Below are 20,435 nucleotides of genomic sequence, written 5' to 3'. Positions count from 1 at the left end.
TTGCTTTTATCTAACACACAATCAAATATCGGGAGCGTGCACAGCTCCCAAACTCCTCCTCTTCCTCCTCCTACCCTAATAACAATCATGAGAACAACCCGAGTAGTTCTCCAGTCCACCCCGTCCCCTGCAGTCCTGCTCCCTGGCTTTAAAGGGGGCTTAGACAATTCATGGAGGACAGGTCTATCAATGGCTACAATCTGATGGCTATAGGCCACCTCCAATCTCAGAGGCACGATTCCTCCCAATATCAGATGGAGGGGAGCAACAGCTGGAGAGAGTGCATGCCTTTCCCTCTTGACTTTGGGCTTCTCAGAGGCATCTGGTGGGCCACCGTGAGAAACAGGATGCTAGACTAGATGGGCCATGGGCCTGATCCAGCAGTGCTTTTCTTATTTCCCCCAAGCTTAAATTGGATATGCTGGGAATTAAATCTAGGGCCTTCTACATGCAAAGCATATGCTGTGGTCCCTCTCCCAAGAGCAAACACCCCATGAGTTAACCAGGAAGGCAACAGCCCATGGATAGAACACTTGCTGTCCCTGCAGGAGGTCCCACGTTGAATCCCTGGCATTTCTAGGTCAGGCTGGGAAGGACCTCTGTCTGAAACCCCTAGAGAGCTTCTGCCAGTCAATTCAGACAAAACTGAGCTAAATGGACTAAGGCTCGATATAAGGCAGTTTTCTGTGTTTCTGTAGGACTGGGCTGTAAGATGATGTAATTCAGCATGCAACCCCCATCTGCTTGGAAGGAGATACAGGAATAACGCTAGCTTGCCAGGGACCTTGCTGCGTATTGCATCTCTGCAGTTTCAGATGCAATTAAGATCATTCTGCTGTGGCGGAGACACAGTTACCCTTGGAAACAGCCACTCAAGATCTCACACCTCCAGCCTAGTCAAAGCCCTGGGCCTTACAAAGAGCACGCAGCAGCTTCCAGACATCACAGCTGCACCAGCTCCAGCAGTTAAATAGACCTGCAGAACAGATCTTATTTATGGTCTTAAAGGAGAAGAGCTGGCCCACCTTCATGCACAAACTGGGCAAGTGTGTGAATCCCCTTCCCCTCCAATATCACAAATGAATTGTGCCAGCTGAGGTGACTTCTCCGCGAGAAGGGCCAGCGTGGTATAGTGGTTAGAGTGCTGGACTAGGACCGGGGAGACTCGAGTTCAAATCCCCATTCAGCCATGAGACTTGCTGGGTGTCTCTGGGCCAGTCACTTCTCTCTCAGCCTAACCTACTTCACAGGGTTGTTATGAAAGAGAAACTCAAGTATGTGGTACACCGCTCTGGGCTCCTTGGAGGAAGAACGGGATATAAAATGTTTTTTAAAGGGGTGGGGGAAGACACTGCAGACCGTAGCTCTTGGTCTTCAAATGCGCTGGAGCACGTGGTGTTAATGGAAGGGGACAGCAAATAAGGAAATGCAAGAGCAGCCTGACTGGACCACGATGCCCTTCCATTGAGATGTTTGGCCACCTTAAGCACTGTCTGGTTCAGTCCTTGATCGGCTCTGTCACCTTACGAAAAGGCCTCTGTGCTCACAGTACTACTAGGCAGGGTAAAGGTAAAGTGTGGTGTCGAGTCGGTTTCGACTGCTGGCTGGTTGTTTTTGGTAGAATACAGGAGGGGTTTGCCATTGCCTCCTCCCGCACAATATGAGATGATACCTTTCAGCATCAGGCAGAGAATGTAGCCATCAACACTTTTAATGACTGAAGACACATTGACTCATTAGGCTGATTCCCACGATTGATATTTGGGTAAGACGAGCATCCTAGCCAAGTCTGGGAGCTGTGCGCCCTCCCATTTTAGGATCAATGTTCACCTCCTCTGCACTTCTTTTGTTTGCAAGCCAAGGCCTCTCGTTCCATAATGGTCCCCAAACTGCCATCGGTTATTTATTTATTTTTATTTTATTTTATTTTTGCATTTATATACCGCCTTTCGTTAAAAAGATAACCCCAAGGCGGTTTACAAAAGTTAAAAACATACAATAAAAAGACAATAAAAACATCATGTTAAAAATATAAAAACATAAAAACAGGCATAAAAACAATACAACAAATAAAAACACAAAGAAGCTGCAGTAGAAAACGATCATGTAAAAGCCTGGGTAAAAAGCCAAGTCTTTAAAAGCTTTCTAAAAGCCGTGATGGAGTCCGAGGAACGAATGGCCACTGGGAGAGCATTCCAGAGTCTGGGGGCAGCAACAGAGAAGGCCCTGTCCCGAGTCCACGATAGCCGGGCCTCCCTCATTGTCGGCACCCGGAGCAGGGCCCCCTCAGATGTCCTTGTCAAGCGGGCAGCAACCCGTGGGAGCAGGCGGTCCCTCAGATACCCCGGGCCCAAACCGTTTAGGGCTTTAAAGGTCAAAACCAGCACCTTGAATAGGACCCGGAAACGAACCTGCAGCCAGTGCAGCTCTTTCAAAATGGGGGTGATATGTTCCCAACGGGCAGCTCCGGATAAAACCCTCGCTGCCGCGTTTTGCACTAGCTTAGGTTAGGTTAGGATGAAACATGTCCTGAAATTATACTGCCTGATTAGCTTTTGTGACTGAAAGGCAATAATGAGACTTAGGCCATCAAGTGAAATGAGAAATGCACTCAGAAGTGAATTTGTGTCCCATTGCCTGGGAATTGCTGTCTCTCCGAGGATGTCGGTAGCCAGTAGCTTCGCTGACTTAGAGCTAAATGTTCTTTGCTGATTCTGGTTAGCTGATTGGCTGAACACGGATTCTGATTCTCTTTGTGTGTGTACAGTATTGTCAGGGCACAGATCTCGGAATGATGGTTGTAACCTGCTGATTTTCACCCCCCACATTGGTTTGGGCAAACAGCGTTTACTGTAACATCCACATAGGGGAAACTATAGTCTGTGCAAACTGTAGTTTGTCGCCAAACCCACGTTGGAAACCAGATTGACCTGCATTTTCATTTCTGGTTTGGAAGCAAACAATATGCCCAATTCAGACGAGGCAGTGAATTGAAGCATGAGGGGATGAGGAACCATTCAAACTAAAGGCATAGCCCCAGTGGCCAAATCTTGGTTTGTTCCTAGTGAACTGAAAAATGTGGAAAGATGACGTTCTGCAAGCTTGAGGCCAGGATTTAATTCTATCCATGGTGCACAGACTGTCACTAACACATTGTGTATGGCGGTGCAATGACAGTCAAACAGAAGATGAGGCCATGAAGAATGTGAAGAGAGTTTGCTGCATGGTTCTATACCCTACCTCAGCAGAAATCTCTGGAGTTTGCTCACTGCCTTTCAGGGCACATCAACTGTCCTTCTCTTTTGCCAACAACCTCACACTGCAACAGTTTTCTCTTCTCTACGCTGGCTATCCAGCTATATATATACAGAGGTGCTTCTATTAAAAGTAAAAACACAATCAGCTTAAAGAAACAGGCAGAGATTACCAAAGAGATCACAGCAGCCAGAGACAGGGAGAGAGAGGAATATTCATTAGAATTTGACCTCGCTTCCACCACTGAGGACTGGTAGTACAATCAGACAAATGCTTGCACACTTTTTGAATAGTGGAAGGTTCAGGTTGTGTTCACATGCGGAGATTAATCCCCCCCCCCACTCATTTCCTGCACCTGTAATATTAATCTAAAAGCTGGACTGGCTAGGATGCACCTCCCTTTTTTTAAGGCCCTCTTCAATGTTAATAACATTCACACACGTACACAAATAGCACGAGAGAGGCTTAAAGTTGCATTTTAATGCTGAAAAAGGTCTTTGATTGATTTTATAGGGTCACTTCTCTTTGCCGGAAAGAACACTGGAGACTTAGGGAATAGCATTGTGGTGAAGGGCATGAACTGTGCCCTAGAAGTTTCAATCTCTCATCAGTGAAAGATTTGTGTAGTGGCCCTAAGCAAACGGCTGTCCTTCAACCTCCCATCCATAATGTGGGGGTAATCATATTGGTTTTGTCTTGAAGTGGAATTATTGTGATACCGGGTATTGCATACCTTTCTTCCTCAGAATTTCCCGAGGAAGGAGTACAATCTCAAGGTGAGGGACAGAGGCTAGGAACATAGAAAGCTGCCTTCTATCAAGTCAGACCCTTGGTCCATTTGGATCAGTATTGTCTACTTTGACTTTCCAAGCTCTCCAAGGTTTCAGACAGGAGTCTTTCCCAATCCTACCTGGAGGTGCCAGGGGTTGAACCGGAGACCTTCTGCATGCAAAGCAGATGTTCTACCGCTGAACTATGGCCCCATGCCAGGGGCTCATCCCTCAGACCTCTCCCGAATTCTAACGGCTGAACCACTTGTGCTTCCGTTCTGCACTCTCCTTTGCAAGAATCAAAATGAAGTTTTACTTTATTGTTGTCATGACCCCGCCTCCCGAGCAGTAGCGCAGAGTCTGACCCTGAGGAGCGGGCAGCGGCTGGGCCAGGGGAGCCAGCCCCAGATGCAGGTCCTGATACCAGGCAGGAACCTGAGCCTGCCCACTGGAAGGTCCCGGAACTGGCAACTGGCTCTTTTTACACCAAGAACCTTGCACTCTCCTAAGCCAGTGCTGGCAATGGGCCAGGATGGATGTGGCGGAGCAGTGCAATACTCTAGACGTGAGGGATGCCCCTTTAAATCTTTCTGCTCTGGGAAGCAGAGCCTGGGAGGGGCAGTCTGACCCTGAGGCATTGAAGATCTCAGTCTAGCTCTGGCCCTTGGAGCAGGTTGCTCACCTGGAGCTCTCCAGGGTGCTGCAGCCCTGACTGCCTGGCCTGGCCTGGCCTGGCTGATTCTTAACTGCAGGGCAATGATTAAAATACAGTTCTTTGATCTTAGAATCAGGGGGTTGTCTTAAAGTCCTCTTCCTTTCAGGTCAATACAACTATAACCTAGATTAACCTCTGGGGTTTTTTGGGAGTGTGTGAATTCAGAGCCATCTTCTATTTGGGAAAATATGGTAATGTAGAGGTGATATTGCTTGGCTTGAGAGCTTCTCCTTATTGGCCTTGCTGCTTGGCCATCTAGGCCAGGCCTGTTCAACTTAGCCTCCCCTCCCAGCTGTTTTTGGACTACAACTCCCACAATCCCCAGTCACAGTGGCTAGTAGCCAGGGATTATGGGAGTTGTAGGCCAGCATCTGCAGGAGGGCCAAGGTTGAGCAGCCCTGAATTCTAGGCACTGCTAAGCCCCTCCTGTGCTCTGCCAGATGCCACAGGCTTTGCTTCCTGACTCAACAAGTATCATTAGACTTGCCACTTAGCCTGACATGTAACACTCCTAGGCTCTACCACCTGAGGCTAAAACAAGTGTCATCCAGGAGATCCAGGATTGGATCTCCTAACTTTTGGCAGGGTGGGCAGGGGCTCTCTTTTAAAGTGGCCATGGTGGGGGGCACTCTAATTTGATTGGAGCAGTTGTGGTGGGGAGTAGAGCTGGCCTTGTGGTAATGAGCATGAATTTGTCCCCATTGCTAAGCAGGGTCTGCCCTGGTTTGCATTTGAATGAGAGATTACAGGTGAGCACTAAGATATCCCCCTTAAGGGATGGGGCTGTAGCTCAGTGGAAGAGAACCTGCCTGCCTGCATGCATGCATGCATGCATGCATGCAGAAGGTCCAAGCTTCACTCCCTGGCAGCATCTCCATTAGGGCTGGGAGAGACTCCTGCCTGAAATCTTGGAGAGCCGCTGCCAGTCAGTGTAGACCAGGGTGCATTACTTCAGTCCCCCCACTATTGTTGGACTACAACTCCCATCACCCCAACCCACAGTGGCCAAGAGTCAGGGGTGATGGGAGCTGTAATCCAATATCTGCAGGAGGGCCAAAGCTGTGCAGCCCTGGTGTAGACAGTACTGAGCTTGATGGAACAATGGTCTGGCTCAGTATAAGGCGGCTTTCTATGACTATATAACCAGTTCCTCCCGTGTTTGTTTCCTTATCCAAGTTCTCTCTCCCACTTCAACCTTTGCCGTGGAAAAATTTGAGGCATGATCCAGGTACTAGGCTTTTGAAAGGGGTGTGTGCTGACACTCTTCAGCACTGGAGTGCATATCTCTCCAGTTTTTTGTAAAATGTTTCTAGTCCTTCTGGAATCAGAATCTGCTAAAAATCAAACAAAACCTGGGCAGGGTTTCTAGCCCTAGCATGTATGACTCTTGTGCTGTGTTTGCATGTATGGGCTGAGAGGAATAGAGACACCAGTGGCTTCAGTGTGGGGATTAGATAGTGCTTAAGGAGGTGGAAAAAGCAGGGTGTGTGTGTGTGTCTGTGTGTGAATGAGCTTGACAGAGCCTTTTCTGTGTACTGTAGTAATGGGAGACTGGCATGGAGTGAAATTGATAAACTGGATAGGGAAATGCTGGGTCAGCAGAATACCAAAGGCTACGCCAGTATAGAAGTACAAAGCTATTGTAGTTTTCCAGTGGAGGGTGTATATGTGTGACACACACCCATGATCCACGCCTGCAGATCTGAGAGTGCTAATTCTATGTGATGACCATTATTTCTGCCAGGGTAGAATTTATGTGGTCATGTCGCTGCATTGTGAAGCCAATAAACATATGCGCACGTATTGTATGAATCAGTCCTAAGAGGTTGGGTGGGAGAACTTTTTTAAAATTTAAACTGAAACTTGGCTGTGTAAAGTCTGAGCTCAGAAACATCTGGCCAGAAGCTAAGTTGCCTAGTCAGTAGAAAACACCACACACACACACACACACACACACACACACACACACACACACACACACACCACTGTCTGACTCAAGCCCAGTTTAAGGACGTTAAGGTTTTTGCCTTAAGGGCTTTCCCTTTCCCAAATGCAAAAGGAAATCAGGCTAGCTTTCTTTGTTTTGCTATCTTAAGAAACGTGGAATGAAGGCTTCCTTCGAGTTCTCTCCTGGGCAGATTAGGCCTGCTTAAGAGTGTTTGCAGATGTTGAGGAATGAATGTCGATGGGGTCTCCTTCTGTAGGTTTCTGCTTGCTCACAACCTGAGGGAGAATATATCCTTTCAGACAGCTGGGCCGGATGCTTGGCCTTGAACTGTGCTTGCATTTTACACTCCTGACTCTTTCAGCTAAAATCCAGGAGGTTACCACCAGTCGTGTATATGCAGCAATTTCTTGTGCTCTGGGTTCATCCCTTAATGTTAACCAGTCCAGAAGTTGTTGGTGCGTGGCTGTGGGCCTGTCACTATCTCTCCACCTAACCTACAGCACAATGTTTTTATGGGGATAATGGGAAGTGTGGTTGGGGCATTTGCCACCCTGAAGACTTTGATGGATCAGTGGGATAAAGGTGTAGTAAATAAAAGTGCCAAAAGTTGTACAGAGAGGTGGTCACTTTTTAGCAGATTATATCTAAAATATGCTGCTTCCATGGCCCAGGTTTACAGGGAGTGTTGGCATTGGGAGGGCACAGCAAGGTAGCATCTCCACAGTTTGCTTATTTATTGTGTGTTGTATCTTTTTGGTTACTGGTCATTGACCGTAATAAAGATTGGGTTGTTTGTTATTTATTTTTGTTTTTGCATTTATATTCTACTCTTCCTCCAGGGAGCCCAGAGCAGTGTACATGGTTATGTTTATCCTCACAACCTCCCTGTGAGGTAGGTTAGGCTGAGAGACAAGCAGCTGGCCCAGAGTCACCCAGTGAGTTTCATGGCTGAACAGAGATTTGAACTCTGGTCTCTTCAGTCCTAGTCCAACACTCTAACCACTACACTACAGTGGCTGTAGATGGCATTAGGCACTGCATTTCCCTTTCTCCAAAGGCCTCAAATGCTGGAATAATTTGCTATAGGGGTGTGGGTTTTTTTTAGGTATAGAATTTGCCCAAGTGGCTATATCAATTCAGTTTCCCTTGGGAAAGACACACAGATGTTAAATAAGGCATTCCTCCTTTTCTGCTTCCTCTCTGTGGACCAGGTGGGATATAAAAAGTGTGTGTTTGGGATGGGGGGGAGACATGGGATATCCTGATTCCCCACCCCTTTGCTTTATGTTGTTTTGTAAGCACAGCCAATCCATAATGTGAGGCACGTCTTACAGCTATCATCAGAATGGAAGATACCCTTACCCCGCCAGGGTTGATTATACAGCTAAAATAAAATTTGGGCTGATTTTTTGGAAACAGAAACTTGGATATTCAGTTCACTGTGCAGAATTTGAAAATGTATGTAGACTTGGCCCTCAAACGTTTTGTCAGTTACAGAATCGAAAAGCTATTAGATACCACTAGTCCCTGTCATTTTATTTTATTTTTTAATATTAGCAATAGATATTTTCTGGTCATTTTTTCTTGGCTCGAGGGGCTGTGTAACGCCATTTTGCAGAGGCTCAGAGGATTCCTGATGTGCAAAACAGTTCCCTCCTAGCAGTCATCAGTGATTATGGTTGTTTTTCAGTTTTGTTTTTTTTAACCCTGAGAAATCTCATTGTAGTGGTTGCCTGTTACAGAGGATTGCAAAAGCATCCCACTGTCTGGTTGTCATGGAAACAGCTGATAACAACTGTGTTGCAGGGAGGCAGGAAGGAAATGGTCCCTCTGGGCCTGTTATTCAAACCTGTTTCCCTGTAAGTGGGGGATGGGGCCCTTGCAGATGGATGTCTCCAGTATCATGGCTAGCCCATTCTTAAGTTCAGAAAGTGCATTTAATAGGAGAGCAATATCATACTACAGAAGTCTTTTGACAGGCAGGGCCGTGTTAAATGTCAAGGCAGGAACCTAGGAAGCTGCTGTCTGCTGAGTCAGACCACTGGTCCATTTAGTTTAGTATTGTCTACTCGGACTGGCAGTGGCTCTCTGGGGCTTTAGGCAGAGAGTTTGCTCAGCCCTACCTGGAGATGCTGCTAGGGACTGAACCCGAGTCCTTCTGCCTGCAAAGCAGATCTTCTTCCATTGAGCTACAACTCAGTTTCCAAGATATATTCTTAGAGTGAGTCAAACCACTAGTTGATCAAGCCCAGTTCTCCTTACTCTGACTGGCGGCAGCAGAAGCTCTCCTAATATCGCAGGTCGAAGTTTTCTTCACTCCTGCTACCTACGACCCTTTTGGCTGGATATGCTGAGGATTAAACCTGGGGCCTGCTGCACACAAAGCGTGTTCTCGGCCACTGAGCAGCAAGGGCCCCACACTTTGCATCTTGCAGGTTTGTCAAATAGACACAGACATGTCTGCATGCAAAGCAAATGCTCTTCCACTGAGCTATGGCCCCACCCCCTAAGGAGAATGAGGCTATTCTCACGATCGGCCAAAAGCCCGCTCTCCCCGCAAATCCCCTTACAGCTTTTCTCACTGATCGTGAGAAGAGCCTCAATATCTCTTCAGCCTTGGCAACGTACAAAGCTGCCTTATCCCAAGTCAGGCCATTGGTCCAACTAGGTCAGGATCGTCTGCACTGACTGGCAGCAGCTCTCCAGGGTTTCAGGCAAGAGTCTTTCCCAGCCCTACCTGGAGATGCTGAGTGAACCTGGGCCCTTCTGCACACAAAGCAGGTGCTCTTTCACTCAGCTACAGCTCGTTCTCTCCCCTCCGGTAACTTAGACCTATTAGATTTAGTCTTGCATGCTGGGGCAGCAGAGAACCAACCTTTGCCCTTTCCCTGTGGGACAGGTGTTAAGCCGTTAGGCTTCACAATACCCAGCTAGAGGGATGACTGTTGAGAAGGCATAGGGCTAAAACGATGGTTGAATCAATGGAGAAATGTCTAGTATCTATATAGATATTGTCAAGAAAGCAGAGTACACATCAAGCTTCTTTTCCTACCCCCGACAGATCATTTAGCTTCTAACTACGATCCACTGGGGTGTAGCTATAATTGAGTGGATGGGTTCAAAGAGTGGTGTGGTGGTTAGAGTGCTGGACGAGGACCGGGGAGACCCGAGTTCAAATCCCCATTCAGCCACGAGACTTGCTGGGTGACTCTGGGCCAGTCACTTCTCTCTCAGCCGAACCTACTTCACAGGGTTGTTGTGAGGAGAAACTTAAGTATGTAGTACACTGCTCTGGGCTCCTTGGAGAAAGAGCGGGATATAAAATGTGAATAATTCAAAGAACCTGGGCTGCCCCAGCTCCTGAGGGCCCCCAGCTCCACCCCTCTCTATTTCCTTCATTATCTCTCCAAGGGGCTGCTGGGGATAGGGGCAAACACGGGCCCCCTCTCCCCTAGCTTTGCCCCTGAGGGGTGCACAACTCAAATGCCCCGGTGGGCCGGAACCTACCATGACTTGCTGTGTGGGCCCGAGGTCAATTTTCAGCACACTAATGATTAAATTAAAAGTAACTATTTAAAATATTAACAAAAGTGAGGGAGTAGAGGTTTGGAGTCTGGGGGAAATGTGAGGGGAAATAGGGATCATGCCAGTAGAGTCCAGTCCAGGGGTAGGGGCCATCTGGTCTCAATTGAGCTGCTGCTGCTCATCAGCAAGAAAGGCCAAGAGCTCTGCAGGATATTCCTACCTGGGGGCCAGCAAAAAGGTCCCCGTGGGTCAGATCTGGTCCCCGGGCCTTATGGAGCTGTGGTTCCTCAGAACCGTCAGCCTCCCACATTGCTCAGGGTCAGCTGAGGATAGCACAGCCGCGTCAAGTCAGAAATCCCTGCATAGCAGCATCCCTTTCGTAGCTTTTCAAACTGAATTATGTTTCTATTTGAGTGCTGCTTCATGCGGGGAAGTAGTCTCTGCAATACGGGTGATGAATGCAGCATCCCTTCGTCATCTTTGCCCTTCCAGAGCTGATGCAGTTCAGCCGATAGGTCTGGGCCAAAAATTCTAGTGCTGATCTGCAAGAGCGTTAAGAACAGCACCGCTGATTTTCCAGGGAAGGTTATTCCAGATTTATATCGGGAAGAAGCCTGCCCCGACCTCAAACTGTGTCTATTTGACAAGTCCATTTTTTTTGCTGTGTTTCCTAGTTGGCTGACCCAGATGGGCCAGCAAAAGATTTTTTAAAAATGTCTGTATGTGTTGAATGTTGGCAATAGGGGGGGCGGGGGGGATTAAGTGTGGCATGCTGGCTGATGGTTTGAATTGTATGCCTTTGCATATAGCTGTGGTGCCACTGCATTTAGAATGCGATGGAGAGTCCTGTTTGCCTTCATCCCACGAGGGGAGGACAGCTGGTCTTGCAGTAGCGAGCATGGACTGTTCCCTTTGCTAAGCAGGGTCTGCCCTAGTTTTCATTTGGATGGGTGACTACATGTCACCAGTACTGTCTGCTGTGAGATGTTCCCTCAGGGGATGGGGCCGTAGCTCAGTGGTAGAGCATCTGCTTTGCATGCAGAAGGCCCCAGGTTCATTCCCTGACAGCATCTCCAGGTCAGGCTGGGACTCCTGCCTTGTAGAGCCACGGCTGGTCAGTGTCGATAGTACTGAGCTGGATAGACCAATGGCCTGACTCAGAAAGGATAAGGCAGCTTCCTAGGTTCCTATCCGAAACCATCTTGTATGCCTCTTGAGATCTTTAGAAAAGGCCCTACTCCCTGCCACACTGAAGTGTGGTTGGCGGTGGGAAAGCCAAATGAGGTCTTTTTGTTTTTTGACCACTGTATTCTCTCTCCTAGGAGGCTTGTCTCAGCCCGGCCTTATTGACCTTTTTTGCAAAGGTCATCTTATTATGACAGGCTTCTCAACAGGCATCTACAGATCCGCTCGCCAGTGGCAAGAGCCCCCAGCCCTCTGGTGATCAGGACAGCAGCACCACACAAGTCTCCTCCCCCCATTGCCATTTAGTCGAGGGTAAGGAACATCAGGAAGGAATCACTGCTGATCAGCAAGAGAAGGCTCCCACTGCTTCTTAGCAGGTCCATATCTAGTGCAAATGACAGAAGGCCCGCTTCTCTTCAAAGCCCCTGACTGTGTGCTGGGAAAGGATATGGCAGGCTAGTGAGTTAAGCCAAATTGGTGGATCCCTGAACCTCAGTATTGGTTATCTGTCCCCCGACTGATGGCTTTGTTGCAGCTGATGGCTGTTGATCTTGGCTGCTCTTTGATCTCTCTATATCTATATCTATATCTATATCTATATCTATATCTATATCTATATCTATATCTATATCTAATTTTCATGGATTCATTCTGCTTGATTTTTAATTGTTGTCAGGTATGCCGCTCCGAGGGGCTCTTTGGGGTGGAAAAGAGACTTATACATTTTAATATAGATAAATATGTCCTGGGTTTTTGCACACCATTTCCCTAAACTAGCCTAGTTACCTCTCTTGCAGGATGTAAAAGGACAAACTGCATCAGCTTCTTGGAGGAAGCAAGGTATATCAATCTGATAACTAACAGCAGTAGTAGCAGCAGTCGCAGTAAATGTTGAATTTATTGAACCTGGTCAACTGTGTTGAGAGACCAGATGAGAGGCACTAACAGCTAGTGTGTTGTCGAGAGACCGAGAGTGGGTGATGAAGAGAGGAAAATTGTGGCAAAGGCTCCAGGAAACTAGCCTGCATAGCTAGAGATAAGCATTTAGTTCATACAAGAAGAGGATTTAAGGATTTTAGGCGAAAGGAGGTGGGAGGTACAGGGCAGTAGAGAATGAGGGGGTGGGAAGTAAATCGCTTCTGTGCAGAGCACATTTTGCAAAAACCAGAATGAAAAATACTGCCGTTTTTTTGCCCTGGGGCTTGAATACTTGTTCCTGAACATTGAGTCTGCTTGATGCTGTTGACCCAAAATAGAGACCAATGGGGAAGCAGATGATCCTGGGGTATTAGGAAGCTGCATCATAGTGAGATGGACATGGGTCCATCTCTCTCAGTATTGTCTGCCCTGATTGGCAGCAACTCTCCAAGGTTTCAGGCTGCCAAGGATTGAACCTGGGACCTCCGGCATGCAAAGCCGATGATCCACCACTGCGCTATGGCCCTGTCCCCTAAGGTGGCATACATGGGTCTCCCATCCAGGCGCTGACCACACCAAGACCTTCTTAGCTTCGGCAAGGTGGCTGTATTGTGTGCCCTTAAATAATGCTCTAGGACCTTCAGTGAAATAAGCACTTCTACCTTTCCACAGAAAGGAAAGATTTTGCCATTGAGTCGGTGTCGACTCCTGGTGACCACATAGCCATATGGTACAGGATCAGTTTACCATTGCCTTCCTCCCGCGCAGTATGAGATGATGCCTTTGCTGTTGTAACTGAAGTGAGCATCCGCCTCCAGCACCTTCCTATATCGCTGCTGCCTGATATAGGTGACTACAAAAAATAAATATACTAGGCACGGATTGTGTGTAGAGCCTCGGAGGGTTCTGCAGGGACAGACGAGCAGACGATGACTACCAACTCTGTCATGCTCCGCTAACCTGGGCTAAGGGGAGGGCTACCTTGGTGGGCTAGCTGCCAGAGGACCACCGGGCTCGCCTGCAAACCCAGTAGTTCTCACGATGGGGGAAAACCAGGCTGGGCTCCTTTAGCCCAGTTTCCCCCCATTGTGAGAGTAGCCTTACTGTATGGGAAGCACACCAGCGGGGATTCGAACTAACAGCCTCTTGCTTCCTAGGCAAGCTGCTTCCTCACTGCGCCACCGCAGCTGATCTTCCTTCCACACCACTCCTCATATTTTACAATATGATTATCAGTGTATTTTATTAACAAAAATGAATTGTACTGTACTTGTTTTGGGACGTATGACATTGCTCTGTTTTCATTCTTTTCTGTTCAGCCACATGTGCTTAATTATCAAGATTTCCCACAGGTTACCGGATTCTGTGTTCTGCCCTGCGCCATATTTTGCCTTTTGTGGTGCTGTCGGAGCCAGACAGAGCTCCTAACCAGAGGGCATCTATTCTGGATTGTTGTATCCTCTTTGGCTTCCATTGTCATGTGCCCAAATGGGCAATTGTGAGAGGTTTTTTGTCTGATTCTATTGCAAGAATCATTTGCACGATTGTGATCCAAAATACTGAATGCATTCACAGTCTATCATTGCGGTCCCACCAGGGTAGTACAATGTGTAGCGTGGGGCTATAGACATAGACATAAAGTGCCATTGTCTCCCAGTTGTGTCAATAGTTGCCATATTACAGAGCCCCAAAGGAGCGCTTCTACTCTCTCAAATTATGTGGAGAGAAGCAGTTATGTCCCTGATAATCTCACCAATAGAATTTCCAAGTGCAAACACTGTGGATTGGTTGCTTATGCTCCAAAACCTATACTTCCCCTCGCCTTCCAGGACATTTAAGGGTTTAGAAAATTCAAACGTGATGTGCACTACATCCCCGAACAGAAAACTGGCCCCTCAGAACTTGAATTCCCTTTTAATGGCCCTTAAATTAAGTGCCATTGTTTTCAATGGTGTAATGGCTCTCTGAATGTTTGTATGGGCCATGTCCTGTGTTTGAGCAGCAGCAAAGCACTCAGAGGAGGGAATGGGGGATGGATAAAGGGTAAAGAGCAGTGTGGGGAAAGAGAAGAGGATGGGAGATGGAGAAGTGGAGGGTATTGGGATGGAGGGCTAGGCAAAGGGAATGCAGGTCAAGAAGAAGTGCCGGGAAAGAGAGGGAGTGGAGGAAGGAGAGAGAGAGAGAGAGAGAGAGAGAGAGAGAGAGAGAACAGAAGAAGGAATTGAAAGGAGACTCTAGAAGAAACAAGGGGATGAAGAGAAGGAGAGGCAGAAGGAGGGCCAGAGAGAAATAAGGGAGCAGCAGGGAGAGAATCTGAAGAAGGTCAAGTCAAGTTTATTTATGGTCAAAGACTAGAATTCAAAGCATATGTACAAATAAGACTCAACAGTGCTTACAGTAGTTTGGTATAATGTCCCAAATAAACCCCAAGTTACACGAGCTGGTCTACTATCTGATGCCTAACTTTCTTAGCCACCACACAGAACTTTGTGACATTAGTCGTTATCTCCTCCTTCTGATCAGAAAGCAAGTATTTAACATAAAATATGTCTGTATGCCCTGGATAATCAACCAATAGCGGAGCAATAAAACATTGACGAAAGTCCCTGTAAAGGGAGCAGTAAGGTAAAATGTGAAAAATCTATTCCCGATCTCCGGAATTACACAGGCAGGCTCTGTTCTTTAGGAATCCTTCTGAACCTACCCTCCAAATCAGCCGAAAGTAATACATTAAATCGGGCCAGCGTGAACATCCTGTGGGATGTAGCAATTGCAAGTTTATCTAAATAACTCTCAGGTTTGTTGTTATAGGGCTGTAGCCCCCCAAAAACCTCCTTGGGAATCTGGAGAAGGAAAAGAGGGATGGATGAGTGCTGGAGGAGGAGGAAGGGCTTGCAGGCACAAAGAAATAAATGTATAAAGGAGGGTGGATGGAAAGGAGATTAACATAAGCAGAGAGGGGGAAAGGTGACACACAAAACCAAGAACTGTTTCTGCTCATTCCGCTGGTCACGTTTACTGAACTTTTGGCTAGTTCTGTGATCATACCCTACTGGGGAGTGGGGTGTGATCCCAACACAAACTAGCAGCAAGCCCCATCTGACAGGCATCAAGAGTTATGTCTATCTTGTGTTTCTTTTTTAGATTGTGAGCCCTCTGGGGACAGGGAGCCATTTTATTTATTTATTTATATTTGTGTAAACTTTTGTTGGAAAGTGGTTTATAAATATTTACCATATCCATATCTTTGTTGCCCTTCTCCGAACCTGTTCCAGTTGGTCCACATACATCTTAAAGTGAGGTACTCAGAACTGGACACACAGCTCCAGAGACGGTCTGGACTAGTGCAGAATAAAGTAAAATGGTTATGTTTTGTGACTTGGAAACTATGATTCTGTTAAACTGTTAACATTCCAAAGATAGCATTAGCCCTTTTGCGAGTGCATCACACTGGACATGACTAGACTTCCACATTCACTCAATGGAGCAAATGAGGGAAATGAGGAAATGAAATTTCCCAGAGCTCTTGGGGGGATATTAATGCAGTCATATTGATTCTCTTAACTTGTGAACGAAGCTTGAGCCTGCCCTGAATGTGTTTTATGGACAGCGTGTAAAGATGCTGCATTTATTCCCACAGTTTAAGGAGTATTCCTGCTAGTTTAGTATTACTTCATTTCACAAATCTGAAATTCCTTTATTGGTTTGAGTCCAGCATACCTAAGGGACTGCCTGCTCCTAATCCCCTCAGAAGATCAGCAGAGGGCCACTTCATATGCAACATTCCCCCCCGCCCAATATGGAAGTAACATGCTACCTTGGCATCTTATAATCTCACATGGGTTTCACTGTGTGCATTTGCGCAAATAAGCTTAATGACTTCATAGTGCATATAAACCATGTGTACATGCAGCACAAGAAAAGAATCATGCATTATCATCTGCTGACAGATTTTGTGCTATTTTGTCCTGTAGGAACTTGTTTTAATCCATGAGGCAGGCTCACAAATTTTGGCCATCAATACCATCTCATGGGACAAATGCTCGTCGTGATTTTTGGCCCTGTCTACCACTCTAGAGATGGAAAAGAGGCAATAAGCACTGTTGCGCTTACAGCTTTCTCTGTGTTATCACCTCTTCTTTAGCACTACCCCCAAATGACTAGGGTAACATTGCAGTCATTTTTGCACGGAGGACTGTTAGGGCAGTGTACACAACCTTGGTTCTCCAGCTGTTGTTGAACTACAACTCCCATATTGTAGAGCAATACCACATGTACTGTTAACTGAGGAGGATGAAGACTGACCTAATATAAAAAGAAAGCCCACAATTGTTCCAGAGCCCCTGTTGAGCCTCCTAGCTTAAAAACTGAAATGACAGGCATGCATATCAGCCAACTGAGTGTTGGCTTAGCCGTCAGTCTTGCCTCTTCCCTGTGCTTGAGGGGAGTTGCCCATCTTTATTTTTTCAACGTACTGCATATATGTTCATCCAGTGTTCAGTTCATTCTTTGCCTTATCACTACTTTTTTTTTTAAAGGGAGTTTCTTTTAAGTGAAAAATTGCTTACGGGATGGAGGGGTTGCTTGTTGACATCACAGACAGCAGCCAATCAACACTGACTGGTGCCAACTTCTGCTATGAATATACAGAACCATTCCGCCCCCAACCCCGAGCGTGACCCTGTGGAAGAACAGGTATATTGAGATTCAAAATAGCAGGATACTTCCCAAGAGACCCCACTGCCCTAACAATTTTATGTCTGACTCAGGCGTAGCTAGGGGAGAGAGGGCCCATGTTTACCCCTCCAGACTGAGGGAGATAATGAAGAAAATGGAATAGTGGAGCTGGAGGGCCCTCAAGAGCTGGAGGGCCTGGTTTTTTTTAACCCTTTCGCTCAATTATAGCTACACCCCTGGTCTGACTGCGGGGCAAGAAAAGGAGGAAGCGGCTGAGGTGCATAAAGACAGAACTCTGCCAAAACCTCTCTTGTGGTTCACACTGAAAAGCAAAGGAGTTAAGGAGCCTTTTGCTCATGGAGGAAACCTTTGCCAATTAAGGAAGAAATGGCTGAAGTGCATGAGAGATTGAGGGATATTTGGAGCCAAACAGAAACCCCTTAAGGACTGGATTAATTGGGGAAAGCATTGATTGATCATAATGTATAATGACCCTATGAAATACCCCTTGGATTTACTGCCTGCGCAGCATGGAAATGACTTGATTAGCAAGCCAAAGGTTGCCGGTTTGAATATCCCGGGTATGTTTCCTAGACTATGGGAAACACCTATATGGGGCAGCAGCGATATAGGAAGATGCTAAAAGGCATCATCTCAGACTGTGCGGGAGGAGGCAATGGGAAACCCCTCCTGTATTCTACTAAAGACAACCACAGGGCTCTGTGGTCGCCAGGAGTCGACATCGATTCGACAGCACACTTTCCTTTTACACAAGGTTCAGAGAGCACAGGTATGCTGCACCCTCTGGATCAGGGTAACATATTATAGAAATAAATGTTATTCCCAACCACCACCACACCCCACTCCTCAGTACTGTTCCCAAGTGCTTTAGCTTTCTCATTTTGCTCAATTTGTACAATTGCCTACCACTTTTTGTTATTAATATCCAACTAAAATCCACCTTCTTGCAAACCAAACATATGAGTAACAGCCCTCATAATCAGCTAAGTTGCCAAACTAGAATAGATCTGCAAATGTTATCCTGTTAATGTCGGTTTTAATTGGGACTATACGTTTCTCTCCCACCATAGGTATTGTATTAGCTTAGCATAGAAAAGGAGATACTTTCAGCAATTACTTTTAGTATTTACCTGCCCACCCATGGCACCGGTCAGGGTCCAAAGTGTTTTAACCTTCCTATCCTGTTCAATTAATTGATGCAATTATAGAAATATTTCTGCTCTCAATACCCTGTTAATTCAGCCTTCCTGCAGGATGAAGGTACATTCCATAGCCCTCATACAGTAAATAGCTTAAATTACTGATCTGGATTTCAGGAGCTGCACTTGCATGAGGCAAGATAAGACGGTTGGCGCTGGTGTGGGGAGGGACACAAGAGGGAGGCCCCCATGTGACCATGGGCGCTACCCCATAATCTATGTGCTGGCTATGGGATGAGGCCGTAGCTTTATGAGATCGGGCCATAGCTCAATGGTAGAGCATTTGTCCCAGGTTCAATCCCCGGCAGCATCTCCAGGTAGGGCTGGGAGAGACTCCTGCCTGAAACCTTGGAGAGCTGCTGCCAGCCAGTGCAGGCAATACTGAGCCAGATGGACCAAGGGTCTGACACTGTATAAGGCAGCATCCTAGGTTACTAGCCCAGGTTTTTTATCCGGGCTTATTTGAGGTAGTCCTTCTACCCGTCCATATGTACTGCCACTGCCCTTCCCGTCCCCACTGGGACACACTGTTCATTTCCCACTCCTCGCCCCACTGGGGCACACCTCTTCTTTCTCCTGAGAAGGTAGCCCCTGCCCCCAACTGCTGACGTGGAGAACTCCTCCTTAAAACCCTCTGCCTTCAGGAGGGCCCTCGGAAATTGCCCTCCGCGAGCCCCTTCCCCTTCCTTTTGCTCATGGAGGAAACCTTTACCAATTACAGAAGAAATGGCTGAAGTGCATGGGAGACTGAGGGATATTTGGGATTGGGGGATATTTGGAGCCAAACAGAAACCCCTTAAGGGCAGGATTAAGTGGGGAAAGCATTGATTGATCATGATGTATAATGACCCTATGAAATACCCCTTGGATTTACTGCCTGCGCAGCTGGGAAATGTCTCAATTAGCAAGCCAAAGGTTGCCGGTTCGAATCCCCCTGGTATGTTTCCCAGACTATGGGAAACACCTATATTGGGCAGCAGCGATATAGGAAGATGCTGAAAGGCATCATCTCAGACTGCGCAGGAGGAGGCCATGGTAAACTCCTCCTGTATTCCTCCTGAAAAACCCCTCCTGAAATTGCCCTATCTTAGGTAGCCCCTGAGATAGCCGCCACACCAAAACAAAGGGGGTGGTCCCTGGACCCATAACAGCTTCCCAGTGATGCTGATCCCAGATGCCAGCCCTGTCCTCCTCTGCCATTCCATGTCCAGGGACAGCAGGAGCTTCTCAGCTCTGTTAGAGCCGGCACCGATCTGGGCATGGGCCCCTAAGTCCAAGCAGCTTCCTTTTGAGGGAGCAGAGTTGGAGAACCTCGTGAGAACCTCATTGCAAGGCTTCTTAAGCTCTCAGTTGACTCCAGTTAACTCCTGGAGCAATGGTCCAAGCTCCTTGGGTCTTGGTTTGCCTTGTATGCATCTGACTTGTAGCCAGCCCCACAGTGAGGGCTGCATGGGGTTCAGAAGTCTGCCTGCAACCAAGCCTGAACGCCTGCTGTGTTTTGCTCAGCACAACCCTTCAGGCTCCAGCCTAGAACAGGACAAATGGTGGGAGTTAGAAACATTTGGTGTCTTCCAGCACAGTATTTATCATCTCCTTGAAAAAATCAGCCCCCATCTGTACCATAATATGATATGAAAAATATGGCATCGTTGACTCATGAGAATGATCATGGTGTAAGACAAAAACCAAACTGGTACAGTGATGGAAGATTTCAATATATTGTGATTGTGATGAGCTTGGGAAATGACTGTTGTATAAAATAAGAAGGTTGTTCACACAACCCTGAAACAGGGGCGGGGAGGGCTGTACGAGGCAGTCTCTGGCTGCACCAATCGTGTGGCCACATGAGCCATGCAGCAGGGAGCGGTACGTCCATCTGGAGGCTGGGGAAACAAAGCCCGGCCTCCAGAAATCCCATAATGCACTTGTCCAAATGGGTCTGGTTGCCCTCCTGCTGCAAAGCCTGGCTATGAGCATTTGAAGTCCTCAGAGTACCTAGGGGTGGGGATTGCTTGCCACCCTGATCCTCCTCCTAGGTTGGTTGTAAGTCGATGTCACAGCTCCTCTCCAGAAGCCTGTGATTCTCTCTTCTCCTCTCTCCTCTCTCCTCTTCCTCATCACTGGCCGAACCCCTTTTATATAAACCTCTGCACGCCTCACAGCCCCAACTGCCCTGGAGTAGGCCCCCGCCCCTCTATTGCCTCCATCAACTGTGAAGAGGT

The 20,435-nt window shown here is 47.2% G+C and overlaps 2 protein-coding genes across 19 annotated transcripts in view; one reads left to right on the top strand and one right to left on the bottom strand.

The window, feature by feature from the left end:
• The window catches only part of DNM1 (dynamin 1), a 155,848-nt gene that overhangs the window by 20,998 nt on the left and 114,415 nt on the right, over nucleotides 1-20,435 (top strand). The window lies entirely within an intron of this gene.
• CIZ1 (CDKN1A interacting zinc finger protein 1) overlaps nucleotides 1-20,435 on the bottom strand; it is a 156,629-nt gene that overhangs the window by 93,205 nt on the left and 42,989 nt on the right. The window lies entirely within an intron of this gene.

The sequence above is a fragment of the Hemicordylus capensis genome, chromosome 17 (assembly GCF_027244095.1).
Source record: "Hemicordylus capensis ecotype Gifberg chromosome 17, rHemCap1.1.pri, whole genome shotgun sequence".
Classification (NCBI taxonomy): Eukaryota; Metazoa; Chordata; class Lepidosauria; order Squamata; family Cordylidae; genus Hemicordylus; species Hemicordylus capensis.
The sequence above is the reverse complement of the archived record's forward strand: the minus strand, read 5'-3'. Positions and strand labels throughout refer to the sequence as shown.